The sequence below is a fragment of the Crinia signifera genome, chromosome 4 (assembly GCF_055691185.1).
Source record: "Crinia signifera chromosome 4, ASM5569118v1, whole genome shotgun sequence".
In the NCBI taxonomy this organism is placed as follows: Eukaryota; Metazoa; Chordata; class Amphibia; order Anura; family Myobatrachidae; genus Crinia; species Crinia signifera.
The window spans coordinates 70,557,434-70,580,852 of NC_139220.1; the positions used below are offsets into that span (position 1 = coordinate 70,557,434).

At 46.0% G+C, this 23,419-nt stretch overlaps 1 pseudogene; it reads left to right on the forward strand.

Moving 5' to 3' along the window:
- Positions 1–21,974: 21,974 nt before the first annotated feature.
- LOC146076097 (5S ribosomal RNA) lies at positions 21,975–22,093 on the forward strand (annotated as a pseudogene).
- Positions 22,094–23,419: the final 1,326 nt, after the last annotated feature.

Consider the following 23,419-nt stretch of genomic DNA (forward strand, 5'->3'; position numbering starts at 1 on the left):
CATGTGACGTCGAGTCATTATACTCAAACATTCCACACGATAAGGGCATTATAGCCCTACAATATTATTTGGATACAGACACAAATTTAAGTGAAGAAAGGAAAGCATTCATTTTACAATCTGTACACTTTATTCTAACGCACAATTATTTCACATTTAACGGTGTTTTTTATTTACAGACTCTAGGTACTGCCATGGGCACCAGGTTCGCCCCTAGCTTTGCCAACCTATATATGGGGCAATTTGAAGAACAACATGTGTGGCAAAGCCCACACAGGGCGAACCTGGTGTGCTATGGTAGGTACATAGACGATCTGTTTTTTGTATGGAAGGGGGACCACTTTTCAGCACAAGTTTTTTTGGATTCAATCAATGCTAATGATTTTGGTTTAAAATTTGTTTCCACTTACAGTAAAAAGCACATTAATTTCTTGGACATAACCATCTCTATTGTAGATAATAAAATCATCACTTCCACTTACAAAAAGTAAAGATAAATGGGGGCTATTTAAATTATAATAGTTGCCATTTCAAACCATGGATACAAAACATTCCGAAAAATCAGTACTGCAGAGTAAAAAGAAATTGTTCTGATGAAATACAACTTAAACATCAAATTAAAGAAATGACAGATACCTTTAGAGAAGAGGGTTATCCGAGATGGCTTCTAGATAAAGCGGAAAAGGGCACTATGAAAATAGAGAGATGTAATCTTTTGAAATCTAAAGCCACCCCCAAACCAGCTTTTTTAGACAAACCATTGTTCATTTCAAAGTTTAACACACACTCAGCACAGCTTAGAGAAATTATTAAAAATAACTACAGAGTTCTAAAATGTGACAATCTTTTGGCTCCACACTTGGATGAAGAACCTAAAATAGTCTTCAAGAAAAATAAAACTTTAAAGGATATTTTGTCCCCCAGCCATTTTAAAAGCCATACACCAAAAGAAGGTAATAATGACTTGAAAAATAAGGGGTGTTTTAAGTGCAAGAAAAATAGATGTATGACTTGTGAACACATCAGGGAGCCAAATACATGCTTTCAATCTACCCATTCGAGCACAATTTTCCCATCAAAAACTACATAGATTGTCAGACCACTTATGTAGTGTATCTAATAACATGCATATGTGGAATGCAGTATGTGGGTCGCACCATACGAACGCTGAACACCAGATTTTTAGAACATAGAAGGAATGCCAAGAAAGGTTTCTTAAAACATTCCTTATCAAAGCATATTAAGAATAAACACAATAGAGACTATCGAATACTAAGACTACAGGGCATAGAGCACATAGAACAAACCTCTAGAGGAGGTGATCGATATGAGCGACTCTGTGCCCGAGAAGCATATTGGATATCTGCACTAGCAACATTGTTCCCAGCTGGTCTGAATGACAATATAGAATTAAATAACATCTGAATCTGTGTGTTCTGTGTTCGGTGTGGTGCGACCCAGAGGCTGCACAAAATGTAATAATAATAAAATATATAAAAAACAAAAATAATAATAAAAAACATGATTTTGTTCTGATCCCTGGCGTGCTCCTAATCTTTTTGAACTGATGTGGTGTGTTTCTCGAGAAAAAGGTTATTCCATCTTAAAAAGCCACCTCTACGAATGTCTGACTTTGAAATGAATAGAAGGTAATAGAAATAAATGGAAATGAATAGAAGCGGTCGATACATGGTATGTCGACATATGTTATGTAGTTTACATATACGTATATTCTTTTGTACCCTGGTTTCTGCTCTTCCTTTTTACCGTTTCTCTCTTGATATATAGCTCTCTCCCATTACTCGCTTTCATTAAGAGGACTTATTCACCTTTCCCTTCTCCCCTTTCTCTTTCCCCTTCCTCAGATGTATCTGAATTATGGATAGAACGACGACAATAGATAGGGAAAAGTATAAGAAATAAGGAGGCCTATATTCCTATACTCTTTGACTATACTCCTTTGGCCTATACTCTTTGACTGGTTGATTGCTTTTATATCTTGTAATTAATGAATACCTTAAAATCTATTGATGGTCATAATTATATCGATACAGATTACCCTGGGGATACAAGATTGAAACTCAATCATTTTCCTTAGACTAATACACAGGAAGTCATTCCTTTATGATATGCATTGAGCAAATGTCTTATTATATGCAATATAAAGAAATATATATAAAGATGAATTCAATAAATCTCTGTTAAATATTTAGAATAATCAAAGCATTTTAATAAATTGTCAAAACATGTACTGGGGTGGACTCCAGACTGGGTCTCGAACCAGCCCATTTTGTGGGCTGTAGTCCCAGGTCGGACGCGCTACACTTAAGCCATAAGGGCTCCTGTGTTCTAATATGAGAAAGAACAGATATTTGAAGTTTTATGGTGTCTCCATATAAATAAATAGAAGAACGTTCGATGATGCCAAAAAAGTAACAACAACTAATAAGATATAGAAATCATATTAAATTATATCTATGTATAGAAACTGTATTAAATGTGTCTATGTATGTTTTTTGTTTTAATCTTATTAAGAACTGCATTCCACAGCACCTAATATGCGATAATATATGCACCAAGTTCCTGACCACAGATTGATCAGGTGCGCACACAGGTGCGACTTAATTAATGCCTTTCAATGATTGGACAACCCACCTTTTTAAACCTGGCCAGGAAGACAGATAGATTATCTTCTGAGGAAACCGTCAGAATTTTTGGACGGAGAAACGCGTCAAGACTCTATCTACATTCCGACTACCACCATCAGAAACAACTAAAACTACAAACCTACTATTGCCCAGTATCCAACCGACTGAATTGAACTACGCTACCGTTCACCCGATTGATCTTGGCGGTGCCCCAGCGCCACAACAGGTGCAATCTCCATCGCAGAAACCAGGGCGTCTACACCTGTGTCAACTCCCAGCGCTGGCCCCTTCCATCTCGGGGCTTTATTATATCTATTTGGGAGCTATATACAAGGTTGGCAATTGAATATGAACTTGGGCCACTATTGGTGCTAGTCGGAATGCATTTTTTATTTGAAAGTGAATTTATTTTTATTGTGTACATGTATGTATATATAATTGTGTATTTTAAGGTGTATTTTAAGGTGTACTTATTATATTAAAAATAACAATCAAGTAAAAATTTAAAAACAAAAGATCAACACAGTGCGCTCTCTTTATTTTGTGTAATATTTAATAAGACCCCTATCTGTCTTTATTGTGATTATGATTGATTGATTATTGATGATTGATTGATTATTAATTTATTTAATGATGTGATTGATTCATGGTAGAAACCCCGTTTAACACCTTGTCTGATCCTGACCCTGATGTGCAGTTTGTCTCGGTGTTAAAAGATCCCAATCTCAAATGGCAGACTGAACAAACTGTGGATAGCCATATTTCTAAAAATGTGAATGGACTTATTCTGAGCAATACCTCGTTGACTGAGAAGATACGATTGATGATGAGCAGAGTTAAAACTAAGAGAAATGACCGAACTCGCCAGCTGCTGGGATACTGGAATGCAGATTCTAAAAAAGTACAGGTACTGGATGAGCTGGAGAGCTGTTCCGACCAGAATGGTCAGGGAGATCACATTCTCACCAAGAATGAAGATGGTGATGGTGACACAATTCTAGAATAGGACAGAGAACAATCTTATGCACACGAGACCACTGTGCTTGATGCAAGACAGACCAGAGTCACCCTAAAGGTGTCGGCTAGTACAGCATCCCTAAAACTCTCAAGGCTCCAAAAAAAAAAGGCTGCAGTGGCAGACTCCCAAATTAATGCAGGGTGAGAGATGCAACCAGCAGTGGGCAGTGGGCGATTGGTGCAGCAATCAATTACTCTCATTAGTGGAATGCAAACAGTTGTATGCATTGAAAAGAACTTCCGGAAGAGGCCGGGGATGGTCGCATGGACGTGGAGCTCCATCTCCCCATCCACGGAGTTCCACCATCCCCGGCCTCAGAAGTAGCGTTCAGCGAGTGGCGGAGGGTGGACGGGGACAGGCAGACGAGGCGGCCAGGCAGCGGAGGCTGAGGAGGAGTGTGCGCCGCCGGAGAAAGGAGGAGGCTGAGCGGCGAGCGCCGTGGACTTTGAAAAGCAGTGCGCCGCAGCCCCCGGAAACATCATCAGCCGGGGGGACCCAGGACACCAGAGAGGCACCCGGTCGTGGAAAGCAGTGCGCAGCAGCCCCCGGCAACACCATCACCGGGGGACACCCAGGACATCAGTGAGGGGGCACCCTGGGAAGGCAGATCACCTCCCCTTCCCTATGGTCACAGAGGGCCGGGCACAAGCAGACCAGCAGGCCCCGTGAGAAGGGCTCCAGCTCACTCTGCGAACCATCCCAACCCTCCCCCCGGCTAGGACAGGAGGGGGACCCTCGGCATTTACCCAGAGGCTGGTAGGACAACACCCCCCCCCCAGCAGGCCACATCAGCCCCGGGTAATTCTGCGGCAGCGCCACACCCACCCCCCCACTGACTCTCCCCCGGCCTCGCTGACTGACTTTCTTCCCCCGCCCTCACCACCACCCACACTGCCCTACAGGAACATTCAAGATGGCGCCGCAATGGCTGCCTAGGAACTGTGCACTCAGCCATATGTGTTTCCCGTGTCTCCTGTGTGATAACTGTACTGTCTCTGCTGTAACTTTGCTGTCATGCTGCTCATACTATTCCTCATACCGTGCTCATACTGTTACATACCTGGCTGCTGCAACAACGAGTGGTGCCGCTGATGGCTGCCTAGGTGCTGTGCAGCTCAGTGGGTATGTGTTCCCTGTGTGATAAACTGTATTGTCCCTGCTTATATTGTCACCACCTGGCTGCTGCAACGACCAGTGGCGCCACTGATGGCTGTCTAGGCGCTGCGCAGCTCGGCGGGCATGTGCCCCCTGCATGTAATGTCTTAATGTAATGTATGTAATGTCCCCCCCCCCCTTCATCCCCTGCTTGATGCTGCACTGTAATCCGCAAAAAATTCCTAGTGTGCGCAAGCACACATGGCCAATAAAGTTGATTCTATTCTATTCTAAAAGACAAGTCCCACATATGAATGACTCTCAGCAGTAGGAATAATGAATGGTGATGCAAGATGGAATTGTCCTTGGGCCCTCCCACCCACCCTTATGTTGTGAAAATAGGACATGCACACTTTAACAAACCAAACATTTCAGCGACAGGGCCTACAAAACTGTGGCTGAAATTATTGGTTTGTTTGGGCCCCCACACCAAAAAAACTATTGATAATATCTCTCTGTATAAACTGGCTCTACAGCAACAAGATGTCATCGTCACTCATCATCCTCCTCCTCCTCTGATTCCTCACCCCCTTCAGTGTGTATTTCCTCATTCTCAGAGTTTATCAATTCGTCCACGCTGGACTCCACAATCACAGGTCCCATTATAATCTCTGGAGGCAATACCTGCTCTATATTGAATAATTGATAATTCCTTTTTATAAACATTATTTTCTCGTAATTTTTCGGAAGCAACCTCCTTCGCCACTCACTGACCAGGTTCCCCGCTGCACTGTATACTCTTTCGGAGTACACACTGGAGGGGGTACAACTCAGGTAAAATAGAGCTAGTTTGTACAGGGGTTTCCAAACTGCCTTTTTTTCCTGCCAGTACAGGTAAGGACTGCCTGACATGTCTACTTGGATGCTGTCACCAAAGTAATCCTCCACCATTTTTTCAATATTGACAGCATCCAATGCACTGACAGTAGACATGTCAGCAATCGTTGGCAGGTCCTTGAGTCCGGACCAGATGTCCAAACTCCCTCCAGCATGCCCTGCATACCCGCCAGCGGGTTGTGTGGGAAATCGCAGCTGTTTCCTCACAGGCACAGGTGGGGGAGAAAATGAAGGAGGAGCTGGGGCCATGTCACGGTGCCCTTCAGATGGCAATCTCCTGACCAGCAGGTCTTTGCATCTTTGTAGACTTGTGTCCACCGGAAACAGAGACACAAAATACACTTTAAACCGAGGATCGAGCACGGTGGCCAAAATGTATTCCTCAGCCTTTAACAGACTGACCACCCTCGTACCCTGGCAAAGCGTATGGAGGGCTTCATCCACAATAGCGACATGCTTTGCGGAATCGCTACGCTTTAGCTCCTCCTTCACTTTCTCCAGCTGCTTTTGAAACAGCCTGATCAGGGGAATCACCTGACTAATGCAGGCAGTGTCGGAATTGACTTCACGTGTGGCTAGTTCAAATGGCTGGAGAAACTTGCACAACACGAAAATCAGCCTCCACTGCGCTTGAGTCAGGTGCAGCCCCGCTCCTCTGCCTATGTCTTAGGTGGCCATGTAGGCTTGAATGGCCTTTTGCTGCTCCTCCATCCTCTGCAGCATATAGAGGGTGCAGTTCCAGCGCGTCACCACCTCTTGTTTAAGCTGATGGCAGGGCAGGTTGCAGAGTTTTTGCTCCCGCTCCAGCCTTCGGCAGGGAGTGGCAGAATGACGAAAGTGTCCGCAAATTTTGCGTGCCACCGCAAGCATCTCCTGCACACTCCTAACACCAACATAGCAGTCAAGGCCGCAGTTATCCACTTTGCCATAGGATGACTGCTGTCGTACTTCATCCTCATGGAAAACGACTGTTGGACCGTCAATTGCTTAGTGAAAGACGTAGCGGTCTTACAACTTCCCCTCTGGGATGATGACTGACTTCCAGGAGCAGCAACAGCAGCAGCGGCAGTAGTAGTAGATGTAGCGCTGCAGGATCCTCCGGAGGAATCTATGGAGTCATTCATGCAGATGAGATGGACTGCAGGACTCCCCCCTATCCAGATCGAGGAGGAATTTGACGAGGAGGGAGTTGGTGGTGTGCTTTTCAGTCGCTCTGCTCCAAAAGGAGGACCAAGTGATTTAGGTGTCGCTGGACTGCTAGCCGCAGTTCCTGAACTAAACACTGAACCGTGACGCTTCTTTAGGTGACGTCGAAGGGAGGTTGTCCCTAGGTGGGCAAGATCCTTACCCCTGCTTATTGGAGTTTTACATAAGCTACAAATGGCAATACTTTTGTTGTCCGGATTCGGATAAAAAAAATTCCAGACCGCAGACGTGGATTTATTGGTCCTTTGTCCAGGCATGACGATGGGCTTTTTCATCCCATGGACAACAACTTTTTCCCCCACAGGTGCCTCATTCCCCCCTGGTGCGTTATTTAAGCAAACCATCTCTCCATCCTCTTTGTCAACTTCCTCCTCAGTGCCAGCTACATTAATATCCTCCTCCTGGTGTACAACATCACCTTCATTAATAAAATCTGGAACTAGACTTTGGGTGATCCTTCCAGCATATGCAGAGGGCGTACTGCAAATGGTGGAAGAAGCCACCTCTTCACGCACAGTGATGGGAAGGTCCGGCATCACAACCACCGCCACCCTAGGACTCTCCTTGGGGATTTGGGATATGTCTTTAGAAGGCTGAGTTTTTTTCAGATTTATTTTCCGAATTTTTTTCTGAAATTTTTTCAGACTTTTTTGAGTCGGTGTCAGCCTAACTCTCTTTAATTTCCTATTGGGCGGGGGAGAGAAGGAGGACTTTCCTCGTCATCTGAAGCTACACCACTAGTCATGAAGTTAGGCCATGGCCTTAGCCGTTCCTTGCCACTCCGTGTCGTAAATGGCATATTGCCAAGTTTAAGTTTCTCTTCCAACAATTTACATTTCATATTTTGATTCCTTATATGGAAGTTTGGTTTCGATTGTACATTCTCTCTGCTTTCACACTGGGCATCAGCCGTGGCAGATGACGTTGTTGGCATTTCATCGTCTATGTCATGACTAGTGGCAGCAGCTTCAGAACTATGAGGAAGTGGATCTTCATCTTTCCTTTGTTTTTTAACCTCCATATTTTGGATCTCCATTATTTTTGTGGAGTTATGTCACAGGACAGCACCACTGGAGTGCAATTAATATGTCAGTAAGTATGCACCAGCATGCAGTTATTATTACAGATACAGCAGTATTAGGCAGTGAGCGCCAGACCAGACAGGTAGATACGGCAGTATTAGGCAGTGAGCCCCAGACCAGACAGGTAGATACGGCAGTATTAGGCAGTGAGCGCCAGACAGGCAGATATGGCAGTATTAGGCAGTGAGCCCCAGACCAGACAGGTAGATACAGCAGTATTAGGCAGTGAGTGCCAGACAGGTAGATACGGCAGTATTAGGCAGTGAGCCCCAGACCAGACGGTAGATACGCCAGTATTAGGCAGTGAGCCCCAGACCAGACAGGTAGATACGGCAGTATTAGGCAGTGAGCCCCAGACCAGACGGTAGATACGGCAGTATTAGGCAGTGAGCCCCAAAACAGATGGTAGATACGGCAGTATTAGGCAGTGAGCCCCAGACCAGACGGTAGATACGGCAGTATTAGGCAGTGATACCCAGACCAGACAGGTAGATATGGCAGTATTAGGCAGTGAGCCCCAGACCAGACAGGTAGATACGGCAGTATTAGGCAGTGAGCCCCAGACCAGACAGGTAGATACGCCAGTATTAGGCAGTGAGCCCCAAAACAGACGGTAGATACGGCAGTATTAGGCAGTGGGCCCCAGACCAGACAGGTAGATACGGCAGTATTAGGCAGTGAGCCCCAGACCAGAAAGGTAGATATGGCAGTATTAGGCAGTGAGCCCCAGACCAGATGGTAGATACGGCAGTATTAGGCAGTGAGCCCCAAAACAGACGGTAGATACGGCAGTATTAGGCAGTGAGCGCCAGACCAGACAGGTAGATATGGCAGTATTAGGCAGTGTGCCCCAGACCAGACAGGTAGATACGGCAGTATTAGGCAGTGTGCCCCAGACCAGACAGGTAGATACGCCAGTATTAGGCAGTGAGCCCCAGACCAGACGGTAGATACGGCAGTACTAGGCACCAGACAGGTAGATAAGACAGTACTAGGCACAAGACAGGTAGATACGTCAGCAATACTAGTATTGTGCACCAGCAGAATTTATAATAATAAATTTTATTATTAGGTACTGCTTGGCAGTTGCACTCAGTGGCACACGTCCGTGCACCAGCAGCATGGAATTATTTTTTACAGTCCCACACAGCACAAGTATTATTTTTTAATTAAATTAGATATAGCAGCCAAGTATGTAGTTGTACTACTAGGTAGGTACACTTAGGCAGTAGCACTGCCAGTGGCAAGGGTGGACTGAGTAAATAATACTGGCAACCTCTATTCACAGTATTCAGTGCAGGCAGCACCAGTGGACTATATATAATTCAATTAATTAAGTCTTAATAATATAGCAGCCTAGTAGGTAGAGAAAATAAACTACTAGGTAGGTAGGCAGGCAGGCAGTAGCACTGCCAGTGGTCACCACAAAAGGTAGTTATATTACACACCACCAGTAGCTTTATGCAGTGCACCAGCAGAATATAGTTAATTATTCATATAATATATATTACAGCACAGCACCAGAGGTAGGCCCAAGCACAGATGAGACAGTAGTACTACATGTACATAGTTAGACTGTCCTCCTTGCTAGGGAGAGCCCACCATAAGCAGAGAGGAGAACAGAGTACACAGCAGCACTGAGGGAGACATCCCCAGCGAATAAAATAATTACAGCACAGCACACCAGAGGTAGACCGCACAGAGGAGACAGTAGTACTACAAGTTAGACAGTTAGACTACACAGCAGACAGCCCCAGCGAATAAAAAATATTGCGTTCAAGCTCAAGTTTAAGCCCCAGCAGCAGCACCAACACACTCTCTCTCAACCCACAACTAGACTGGAGTGAAGATGGCGGGCGCAGCCGCTGCTTTTAAAGCCTCGCGAAATCCGGCGCCGGGAGATGACGTTCTGATCATGCGGACGGACCCGAGTCAGGCGGGAATCTCTGAGCGCTGCTCGGAACCGGGCTCGGAATGATGACGTTCGTGGGGGCTCGGATCTCTGGAATCCGAGTCTGCACATCTCTAGTTTTAATACACACACAAAATACAGTACATGAAATACACAATAATTCAATAATAAAACCACATTTTTAAACTCCAGAAGACAGGGTGCAAAGGTACTAATTACCAAATCATGTATCAGAACTGGTGGTTAGTCAGTTCATGCGCATAGTATTGTCAATATTCACCAGTCCGGTGCCCAGGTAACAGGTTTGGGAACAATTGGTAAAGTCCTTATGTCCTCCTGGTCACGAAACCAAATGCCACTGGACTCCACCTCGGAGAATACAGGACCACCCAAGAAAGGAGAAGAGTCATAATCTTCATCAAAATCGGAAATAGAATCCATATCTAGAATTGACATTTAATTTATCTTCAAGTTGGAACATATAGCAACAGACTTTATGTTTACTGTAGGACTTGTGAACCTCGGGCACTGTGAAACGGACTTTGGAGGCATACTTGGAGGAATTTCAATAGGGCTTAGATAGAGAGATACACCAGACACTACGAATGAGCCTTGTGACTGACGGCTGGAACTGGATTACATCTGGAGGAGCTTGAACCCCCAAAAAAGTGTCTGGAAGATTAGGCAATCCACCATGGAACTTGGCTGAGAAAACCCTTGTACAGGCTGGAAGAACAGATATTTGCTTCGGATTACACAGAATTTGCTTGGTGCTGTGTATATTCCCTGTAACAACCAGGCTTCGTATTTTAGCAGTGGAGGCTGCTGACGTATTAGAATTATTAGCTTTATTTTATTCAATAAATTATTAGCTACACATACAGTTCATTGATTGATGTCCTTAGAATTATGCAGCAGCTGATATATCACAGGATGCTCCTGTCCTATGAGAGACCTTTCATACACTCCAGATATACTGGAAATGTCAGAAAATTTGTCAGCCAACTTGTGCAAACTGCTAACCAGCATCCTCTTATACTCTGAGTGCAACCACTGCAATAAAACAACTTTATTTTTACACTGGAGTCTTGGCTGCAGAATGGTGTGAGGTGTGATGTCATACTTAACACGGATGTAAAGTGGGAGCGTGATCTATAGCCCAGAGCATGAATTATGACTTTATGTGGTTTTATTCCCTTTCAGCTCCATTGCTGAGCTTGTTGGGTGTTGAAATGTTTCCAGTGTTACCACAGCTGCGTTTCTTAGTATCGTCCAGTGCAACATGATGACAAACTACAGATCGCTATGAGACCAGGATATCTGTGCAATGTCAGGTTTCCAGTGAAAAAGCTTGTACATGAGGAAAAGATTCTGTATTGAATGTTACTGTATATTAATGCGCCTATTTAATTAATGACCTGAAATAATGACCTGAAATAATTCATAAAATAAAAAAACACCATATTTTCCCTAAAACCATTTTTTCTCCATATGCTTCTCATACTTTTCCATATTCTCCTGCCTCTCATTCTTCTTCTAAACTTTGCAGACGCACTGGGGGCATGATGCCACTGGCGATATTGATTACAGATATCGGTCAGTGTGTACACACAATTGGTGGAATTTACTACCCGAGATTGGATACGGCCAATCTTGGGTACAGATTGAGACGACCAGCATTGTACCTATTTCGGGGAAAATGTGAATTCAGGGATAGGCAAAATTACTAATCTGCCTTATCTCCCGGCTTCGTATTTTCCGATGGCGTAGCCGGTCATATCCCATTGTGTACAGCTGCCAATTACATCTGAAGCGGCAGCATTGCATGGACCAGTCTGATCCATACAATGCTGCCTGAAAAAAATGGCTTTAATCAGCCCGAGGCTCGAAGAACAGGTCCTGATTTTCAGGGCCAAAGAAGTTGGGAGTCCCCAGGATTTCTAAAACAAGCACCGGGCTCAAGGGCTGGTCCTAGTTTGCAAACTACAGGGGACAAAATGAATAGGAGTCCCCCGTAATTTCATAACCAGCACCGAGCCCAAACAGCCAGAGTGATCCAACAGCCAGGAAGAAACTTTTTATACAAGTTCCCCTGGCCAAAGCATTAGATCTATTGACTGGTCAGCCCAGGCAGGGACCCTGGGAAAGAGAGGACTTCCCCAATAAAGGGGTATCCCCTCCAGGATACTTCCTGCAAAGGCTGTAGCTTGGGGCTGTCCCTGGTGCCCCAGGGCGGTGGGCACCGGAATGAAGTTTTGTGTAAAAAATAGATAATATACTATTGTGTTTTGTTGTGGAACCACAAGTCCCAGCAAGCAGAGCATTAAAGGACCCTTTTGTACTTGTAGTTCTACAACAAAACAAATAGTGAAAAAAAGACACACATATAAGAGAAATAAAACTTTAATACATACTACAGTCATTCATACAATGCTCACCTATGGATTCAAACGTGGGCCCATCCAAGTGGGTACAGATGCAGCCATCCTCATCTAGTGCACCAGCGATACATTTCTGGGGCTGGTACACAGGGACGTGCGTCCATAGCCGGGAATGGGGCGCATGAGCATCTCAGATGCAAGTGCGTCACATTCGCTGGCGCTGGCAAGCTTCAGCAAATGGTGCCCTGAGGTCCGGCTAGATGAGGACGGATCCAACTGTACCTTTGGAAAGAAATTATACTAACCTAGGCCTCTGGCATAGCTTGTGTCCTTTTCAATCCGTAGTAGTCATCCCATGGGTTAAAAGAAGAGAACACATATTGGGACCATCGCACAGGAGAAGTTGTTTCTTTACATTTGCAGCTTCTTCCGTGAACTGGGGGATTGGCCATTGCTCAGTCAATCAGCAGCAGCCTCCGGGGGAGTTAAGGCCTTAGGGTCTATGTATAAAGCCTTGTTGAGCGTTAAAGTGGACAGAGATAAAGTAACTTAGAAAAGGCTCATAAATCCTTGTGTAAGTGCAAACACATTATTATGACATAATAAAAGTTTAGAAATATATTAATATAATATTTTCCCTACCAAGTTAATAGTTTTTTTTGGTACTTATGTAATATCTAGGCGCCCGATTTTTTCATCGCATCGCATCAGAATATAGTGGCATACAATTCATGCGATGCGATTTTTCATTGTAAAGACCCGATTTTTAATTGTATAGTCACCCATGGGTGATTTCATACCCCCACTATCCAACTACGCATGGAGTCGATGTTATATAGTGTGGCGAGCGCAGCGAGCCACCGAGCCCGAAGTGTGGCGAGGGGACGCAGAATACATGTAAAGTAATCCGCGGCCGCTCGCCACGCTTCGGGCTCACCACAGTATATAAAATCAACTCCATGCGTAGTTGGATAGTGGGGGTATGAAATCACCCATGGTTGACTATACAATTAAAAATCAGGTCTTTACAATGAAAAATCGCATCGCATCGCATGCCTTAAGTAGTGGCATGCAATGAAAAAATCGGGCGCCCAGATAATACTGTACATAAGTACCATTTTTTTGTTGTTTTTTTAAAGATCCCTGTGTGCAAATAACCAAAGATGAATAGATACTCATATTTGCTTTAGCATTTAGCAATCTGCTTTGTGTCACACTGAGTGTTTATGCAGAGATGCCTAAATGTCACACAGACTATAGTTTACTAAAAGTTCTCAGAAATAAATTCTCGGTACTTGTTTCCTAGCACGGCGCCCATCGCATACCATGCCATACCCAGGGCCGGCCTTAGACATAGGCAACCTAGGCAATTGCCTAGGGCATGTGGAATGCCTAGGGGCATCAGCAGCTTCTGCTGATTAAAATGATATGCAGCTTGCCTATATTCTGTGTGCGAGTGAGGCTGTATCTGCATATGAAATAGTGTATTCATGGAAATCACTGTAACATAGCATTCAGTATGCAGGTACAGCCACAGTCGCGCACAGAATATAGGCATGCTGCATATAATTTTAATCATCAGAAGCTCCTTGTGTGTGCTGGTCATATCAATGCACATAAGACGAATTTTCAGCAAAAAAAGGCACCCAACCGTTAGCAGAACTGGCCAGGAGCTGCATGGCCTATTGAGGCAAGATGTTTGAGGAAACATCTGTATCCAAGTAGAGGCAGAGGTCCCAGTGTTAGCGGCTGTGCGAGTGCTGTCTGCGGGTGGGTTGGTTTTGCAATAGTGTTCGGCATATGTGCAGGGCCGGCGCCACCACTAGGCAGCTCTAGGCATTTGCCTAGGGCGCCGGCCACTGGAGGGCGCCAGAGTGCAGCAAGGAGCAAAGAGGTGAGTGGCTCTGGCGGCCTCCTATATCCCCCTCGTCACCCCCCCCACACACACACATACACACACACACACTCCTGGGAAATGACGCAGAAGCCTGCCGCCGCATCACACCGGGCATCACCCCCCGCCCCGGAACGCCGCTGCGGCCTGCAGCTGCAATCACCAGCACCCCCTCCTGTACAGCGCCCGGGGGGCGGGTGAGCACCGGAGTGCCCCCCCTCCCGCCTGGGGCACTCTGGTGCCTCGCACCGGCACTGCATATGTGTAAGGGGCATTATGTGTGTCATGTATAAATGCATTAATAATGTGCGACATATGTGTAATGGGCATTATGTGTGCCATGTGTATAAGGGCATTAATAATGTGCAACATATGTGTAAGGGGCATTATGTGTGTCATTATGTGTATGAAGGGCATTAATAAAGGTTGGCATAATGTGTAAGGGGCATTATGGTTATAAGGACATTAATAATGTGAATCATGTGTAAGGGGCATTATCAGGATACCGTGTGGTATTATCAGGATACCGAGAGAAAGGGGTAGGAGGTGCAAATTACCCAGGCCAAAGTCTGATGGGAGGGCCCAGTGGGGCACCCTCCCCTTAAGTGATAGCAGCAGCTGCAGCTCTCCCAGTGGCGTAACTATAAATTTTGCTCCCCCCTGCTAAAAAATTTGTGGCGCCCCCCCCCCCCCCCCCCCCTCCCACAGACAAAAAAATATATATATATATTTTGCCAGGATGCATGTACTCACTAAGAGTGGAAAGAGACAAAAGGACAACAGAAAGAGAAAAGACATGGGAGAGCGGGACAGCAGAAAGAGCAGAGAGAGAGAGAGAGAGAGAGAGAGAGAGAGAGAGAGATAAGGACAGCAGAGAGAGAGAGATAAGGACAGCAGAGAGAGAGATAAGGACAGCAGAGAGAGAGATAAGGACAGCAGAGAGAGAGAGATAAGGACAGCAGAGAGAGAGATAAGGACAGCAGAGAGAGATAAGGACAGCAGAGAGAGAGAGAGATAAGGACAGCAGAGAGAGAGAGAGAGAGAGAGATAAGGACAGCAGAGAGAGAGAGAGAGAGAGATAAGGACAGCAGAGAGAGAGATAAGGACAGCAGAGAGAGAGAGAGATAAGGACAGCAGAGAGAGAGAGAGATAAGGACAGCAGAGAGAGAGAGAGATAAGGACAGCAGAGAGAGAGATAAGGACAGCAGAGAGAGAGATAAGGACAGCAGAGAGAGAGATAAGGACAGCAGAGAGAGATAAAGACAGCAGAGATAAGGACAGCAATCATTTAGACAATCAGTGTACCGTAGAGGCAGCGGCCATTGCCCCGTGGAGGCTGCAGTGGGAAGCAGGGCATCACATTAGGGAGCAGACCTTCCGGCGACCCTGCTCCTGTGCCCCCTTCTCCTTCAGCAAGTGGCTGTGGGTCCCGGCTGCATCTTCTCCTGCCTCCTCCTGTACTCTGCCGGCTTGGGATGTGACGTGCTGGCATCACACCGCGCTCTCCCCCGCCCTGCGCTGTACTGACTCAGGAGGAGTACAGCGCAGGGCGGGGGAGAGCATGGTGTGACGCCAGCACGTCACATCGTGAGCCGGCCAGACGAGCATTGATATGGGTGGGTCGTAGGAACGGAACCTGGTCGTTAAGTGAGGAATGTCTGTACTTACTTTTTACAATTACTTATCCAATTTGATGCCCCAGGCAAGATTTTTGTTGGTGCCCCCTAGCAGGTGATAATACCATCAAACTTTAGTGGTTAGACACCAAAAATAACATGCTGGTTAATGACATTTTATACATGTACATACCACGGGTGGGCAATTATATCAGCTGGGGCACCACTTAACACTTCCAGCAAATATTCGAGGGGCGCACTCCAGCAATAGAAGGTGTGGTCACTCAAAAGGGGGTGTGTCTTTCAATGTATTGTAGCACACCATATACCCCTTTTACACATCATGCAACACAATAGCAGGCCCCTTATACTTGCCCCTTACATATTATGCCGCACAGATTGAGCCAAAAGTCACATTATGCCACACTGAATGTGCTAAAGTTCATATTATGCCACATAGAATAAGCCAAAAATCACATGGAATGAGTCAAAATTCACGTTATGCCATACAAAATGATCCAAAATTCACGTTATGGCACCCAGATTGAGCAAAAATTCACATTACAGCACAACGAATAATGCTAAATTCTGTTATGTGGTGGGAGGGGGTCTCTTCAAGTGTTAAGGCCCCATCCACTAGTGCACTTTGGAATGTTTTCATCTGATGCAGAGCAATCAAATTAAAATGTAAAATGGAGGTTAAAATCTACCTCCATTTTACATCCCCTCTCCCCAGGACACAGATAGCACCATCTTCTACCACAGATACTACACACACTGGCGCTGTCATGCATACATACTACACACACCGACGCTGTCATGCATACATACTACACACACTGCCGCTGTCATTCATACATACTACACACACTGACACTGTCATGCATACATACAACACACACTGCCGCTGTCATTCATACATACATACTACACACACTGACACTGTCATGCATACATACTACACACTGCCGCTGTCATTCATACATACATACTACACACACTGACACTGTCATGCATACATACTACACACACTGCCGCTGTCATGCATACATACTACACACACTGCCGCTGTCATTCATACATACTACACACACTGGCGCTGTCATTCATACATACTACACACACCGACGCTGTCATGCATACATACTACACACACTGCCGCTGTCATTCATACATACATACTACACACACTGCCGCTGTCATTCATACATACATACTACACACACTGACACTGTCATACATACATACTACACACACTGGCACTGTCATTCATACATACTACACACACCGACGCTGTCATGCATACATACTACACACACTGCCGCTGTCATTCATACATACATACTACACACACTGCCGCTGTCATTCATACATACATACTACACACACTGACACTGTCATACATACATACTACACACACTGGCACTGTCATGCATACATACTACACACACCGACGCTGTCATGCATACATACTACACACACTGCCGCTGTCATGCATACATACTACACACACTGCCGCTGTCATTCATACATACTACACACACTGACACTGTCATGCATACATACTACACACACTGCCGCTGTCATTCATACATACATACTACACACACTGACACTGTCATGCATACATACTACACACACTGCCGCTGTCATTCATACATACATACATACTACACACACTGACACTGTCATGCATACATACTACACACACCGACGCTGTCATGCATACATACTACACACACTGCCGCTGTCATTCATACATACATACTGCACACACTGCCGCTGTCATGCATACATACTACACACACTGCCGCTGTCATACATACATACTACACACACTGGCACTGTCATTCATACATACTATACACACCGACGCTGTCATTCATACATACATACTACACACACTGCCGCTGTCATGCATACATACTACACACACTGCCGCTGTCATTCATACATACTACACACACTGGCGCTGTCATTCATACATACATACTACACACACTGCCGCTGTCATGCATACATACTACACACACTGCCGCTGTCATTCATACATACATACTACACACACTGCCGCTGTCATGCATACATATTACACACACTGACACTGTCATGCGGACATACTACACACACCAACGCTGTCATGCATACATACTACACACACTGCCGCTGTCATGCATACATACTACACACACTGCCGCTAACATGCATACATACTACACACACTGGCGCTGTCATGCATACATACTACACACACTGCCGCTGTCATGCATACATACTACACACACTGCCGCTGTCATGCATACATACTACACACACTGACACTGTCATGCATACATACTACACACACCGACGCTGTCATGCATACATACTACACACACTGCCGCTGTCATGCATACATACTACACACACTGCCGCTAACATGCATACATACTACACACACTGGCGCTGTCATGCATACATACTACACACACTGCCGCTGTCATGCATACATACTACACACACTGGCGCTGTCATGCATACATACTACACACACTGGCGCTGTCATGCATACATACTACACACACTGCCGCTGTCATGCATACATACTACACACACTGGCGCTGTCATTCATACATACTGTACTACACACACTGGCGCTGTCATTCATACATACTACACACACTGCCGCTGTCATGCATACATACTACACACACTGGCGCTGTCATTCATACATACTGTACTACACACACTGGCGCTGTCATTCATACATACTACACACACTGCCGCTGTCATGCATACATACTACACACACTGCCGCTGTCATTCATACATACTACACACACTGGCGCTGTCATGCATACATACTACACACACTGCCGCTGTCATGCATACATACTACACACACTGCCGCTGTCATGCATACATACTACACACACTGCCGCTGTCATGCATACATACTACACACACTGCCGCTGTCATGCATACATATTACACACACTGCCGCTGTCATGCATACATACTACACACACTGCCGCTGTCATTCATACATACTACACACACTGGCGCTGTCATTCATACATACAACACACACTGCCGCTGTCAAACATATATACATACACATACATATATACATCCCACCACACTACAAGTCAAGGCACATTCAGACCACTACCTTATGATATCCCCTGGCTCCTGCTTAGACAATTTGAACAGTCCGTCTCCCACTCCCGGCCAGTCGCATCCCAGCTACGTACTCGCAGGTGGCCATGCTCTGGGGCCCGCAGCAGGCTGCTGATGTCTGGGGAGCACTGGATGAGCTGACACCCGGTCCAAACAGTGTGCAGGAGGAAGTGGTGCTCCGCGCTGCAACCTCAGGAGACGCCATGCGTGGCCGGTTCCTGGCACGGTCAGCAAGCTCCGGGACCCTGGCTGTCTTCTGGTGGAGACCCAGCAGCAGAAATACGGCCCTGTGTTATAGGCACCCGGTCCCTGCAGTGGATGTGAAGTCCGCAGCGAGGTCCCTGCGGCGGATGGGGACTAGTAGTTCCCAATTCCCATCCGCCGCAGGGACCTCACTGCTGACCTCACATCCGCCAAAGGGACCCAGCGCAGCACCGATCCCCGCAAGGTACCTACCGGGGGGGGGCATCATAATCACAGCAGGGAGAGAGCCTCTTCAGTACTGCTCCTCCCTGCTTTGCAGAGGTTGCCCTGGCCACCAATAGTAAAGGACGTTGCCGCCCCTAGGGCCTAGGCAATTGCCTAGTATGCCTAATGCCTATGCCTAGGGCCGGCCCTGCACACACACACAGGAGACACCCACATGCACAAACAAACTTTAGCATACATACACACAGCAGGTGCACACATCCATACACACAGCTGCAGCATAAAGACTCACACAATATACATACACTACAGTACACACAGCCGACATGTACTTTAAGCTCACCCATCCAGGATTAAAGATGCCCGCGCTCCTCCACCACCAGCCGCTATTCAGACCAGCTGTCAGTCAGGAGGATGTCTCTGCCCAGCCTGTCTCTGCCTCCGTTCAGCCCCTCTCTTCCTCCAGCCAGCCCGTCTCTTCCTCCAGCCAGCCCAGCTCTGCCTCTGGCCGCGTCCAGCCCCGGATCTGCTGCTAAGCCCCATGGGAAGGGAGATGATGAGAGGAGCTGCGCGCTGCAGCTCCCTCAGCCTAGACGCCAGCCCTGCTCTGTACGGACTCGGGAGGAGGGCAGCGCAGGGCGGGGGAGAGGGAGGGGGAGCGCGGTGTGACGCCAGCGCGTCACATCAATATGGGTGGGCTGGCTGTGCAGCCAGCCACCAGCGCGGGCGGCGGGCGGGGTGGGCAGCGGCAGTATAAAGTGCTGGATGCCGGCGCCCACACAGACAGCGCTGCCACTCGCTCCCCCAAGCGGTGGCGGTGGCTGCCTTAGTGTAGTTACGCCCCTGAGCTCTCCTCCTCTGCCCAGCACACACTGCTTTGTGCTGGGTTGCAGTGTGGCCATGGAGATGGTTAAAATACAATATTTTCTCAGGATTTTTTTCTAAGGGTATAATGTGAGGATTAGATAGGGGGTGGGATGGCAAATTCTTAGATAGTATTAAATTGCAGAATGAGGGGTAACAATTGATACGGACCAACATAAGAAATGGCTGTTCAGGGGAAGCCTGATTAGCAATTACTGGTTGGTGGTGCTCCCAAAGAAACATATACTGAAAAAGATAGGCTAGAAAGAGCTGCGGCCGGCGATGGTTCAGCGGTATAGGTAGTCCGATCCAGGGGAATTGGATAAGGGGAAGGGGTCACCACTGCTGTGTCTCTTTCAGTGAGCGAGTTCCACTGATGGAAATTTTTGCTATGGCGTTGTGAATGAGACGGCAGCAGCTGTGACCCCTTCCCCTTATCCAATCCCCCTGGATCGGACTACCTATACCGCTGAACCATCGCCGGCTGCAGCCGTCTTAGGTAACGGGGGAAACCCCTCACATCTCTGTCTCCCGCATAACTGTCTCTTAAAACCTATTAAGAGCTTATAGATACTATTACACTTGCCAATGAGATTTACGTTATTTCTATGTAAAATAATGTCATACTATTTATCTGTAGTTATGTATCTCCCTGTCAGCGAGCGGTGTTAATTACTATTGTTACCACGTCTCCCTGCCTTGTTTCAATTCTAGACGACTGTATTTGAACGCACTGCACCGGAATCTGCAACTTACATGTTTATTTGCCCTTACTCTCATGCTTCCTGGGAGACTTTTTTTACTTTTTTCATGTATCGTCAACACATTTGTTACTCCACTCAACTATAAATAACTTGTGCACTTTACGTGTTATTTAGAAGTTAATTAGTAACCACCTGATTGGTAGATCTGTGTGTCTATCATCCAGGCAACATAATTAGGAACGTGTGAGTTTAACGATTCCACTGCTTCTGTGATTGTGTCACACTGCTCAAAAACTATAACTTGTGTGCCTTACGTGTTATTTAGATGTTAATTATTAACCACCTCATCGATAGATTTGATTGTTTAATCTATCATCCAGACAAGACACTTAGGAACTTGTGATTTGAAGGATTCCACTGCTTCCCTAATACCTATATCAGAATAGGCAGCACTACTTATAAATCTGTGGCAGTATTTGAGCATGCAACTCAGGATTTGACAATTACAGCATATACGTGGCCACACTCTGTGGTTTGTTGGGAGACTTTTGTATATATTACTAAACCGTATTTTTTCCCATTAAGTGTTTTACACTGTGTGAACAAGGACTGTACTACAATTGTTCATAGTCCTAAAAATTCCCACTCAGCATTTAGATTCCCCGGTGTGCCCTTGGTGTTCAGGGTGATTATACACGGACACCAGGAACACATTTCCACCAGTTGGGACCGTGGGTACATGTATCAATTTTACAATTTTTCACAATTTTTCATATCTTTCTCCTCTCCCTGTTTTTCATTTTAGAGGAACTATCGCATAACCCCCTGACTCTCATCAACCATCCAATGCAAGCATGAGGGTGGACAGCAGAGATGGGGATGATGTTTGTTAGCACCTCATTTTAACTCTCAAAACATTCCTTTGTCTCGTGGCTCTCTCATTCACCCAGTCTGTGCGACCACCCCTGCAATGCCCAAAGGTAACAGGGTTGTTCTGTTCTGATTTGGCCGAACAGCAGAAGTCCACCTTGACTCACCCCCTATTGACACCGGAAATAACCAGGCAGGGATATACAGCCATACTTCACTGGATCGCCTGAAATCCATCCGAACTCAGCAGCTAAGCAGTGAAAGGCCGGATTAGTACCTATATGGGAGACCAATAGGGAATATCCGGTGCTGTATTTAACAACTGGGACAGTACGTCTGTCACTACTGCAAGGGTGCAGTCTCAATATTCTTTACTTTTCCTCCTCCCCCCTCTCTCCTTGTGTGATCTAACTACGCCGACACTGCAGGATAAGACCCAGTGGTGGTGGGATGTGTCCAGTGTCATGATTGTTTGCCATTACCAGATTATATATAAAGAATGATATTTGGCAAGCAGTGTCTTAAAACATTTTCGCACTAAAATTACTTATATGTGATTGGCCGTAATACCGGCAGGAGATATATATACATTTAGACTCCAACATTTATACAACATTCCAACAAGGTGTGTCTACAGTATTTGTAAACGCAATCTATTTTAAATACTTAACATTAAAAGTTATATTTTATTTACTATCATTTAACAACCATTTATCTATACGATTACATTATAAAGCGTGCCCCAAAAAACCTACCGGTTCTCTGTTAGTCTCTCTTTCTAGACTATCTTTTTCAGAATATTGTGAGGAGTAATGTATATAAGGTAATGTGGTACTGCAGTGTGATGTAACATGAATAAGGGACACCATCGCATGATATAATGTGAATAAAGTTGCACTACTGTGTGGCATTATTTGAATTGGGGGTAAAATTGTGTGGCCATGCCCCTTCCCAGCAAGAACACACCCCTGTTTGGGTTGCACACCAAATGTGTGCACTGTTTCTAATTAAAATATTGCGGGTAGGAGCACCAAAATGATGACTGCTATGATGAGGGTTGATAGAAGCGCTGCGGAATATGTGTGCGCTATATAAGAAACTGATAATAAATAATAGTGCTGGGAAAGGGGAGCAGGGTCAGAGGCGGAACTAGTGGCGGTGCTAGGGGGCACCAGCCAAAATCTTGCCTAGGGCGTCATTTAGGCTAGGGCCGGCTCTGGCCATACCGTATGCAATGCGATGCGATATTCGGGTGAATGACCCAGAATGTACAATTAAATATCGCATAGCATGGCATGCCAGCAAATGGGGCGGCGGCGGTACGCGTCCTCCGACCTTTTCATATCCCCACTATCCACGTTGACGCTTCGGTTGTTCTGCTGTAATTGACTTTGGTTGTAAGGATGTTGAGATATAGATGGGGATAAAACAGCCGGCTTCTACCGTCATTGCAACCCCCCCATGATGAGCCACCGCCCCTTTTGGGGCAGTTTGCACATGTAACCATGGGTAGGTGCTACTCCTTTAATGGAGCTGGTTGTGCCTCGGGTGCCCGTTGTAGAGTTTGGCATGCATGTCTGCGGAGGAGTGCCCCCAACCTCGGATGGGAGGTAATACTTCCAGACCTCCTTCCAGGGCGGCTGC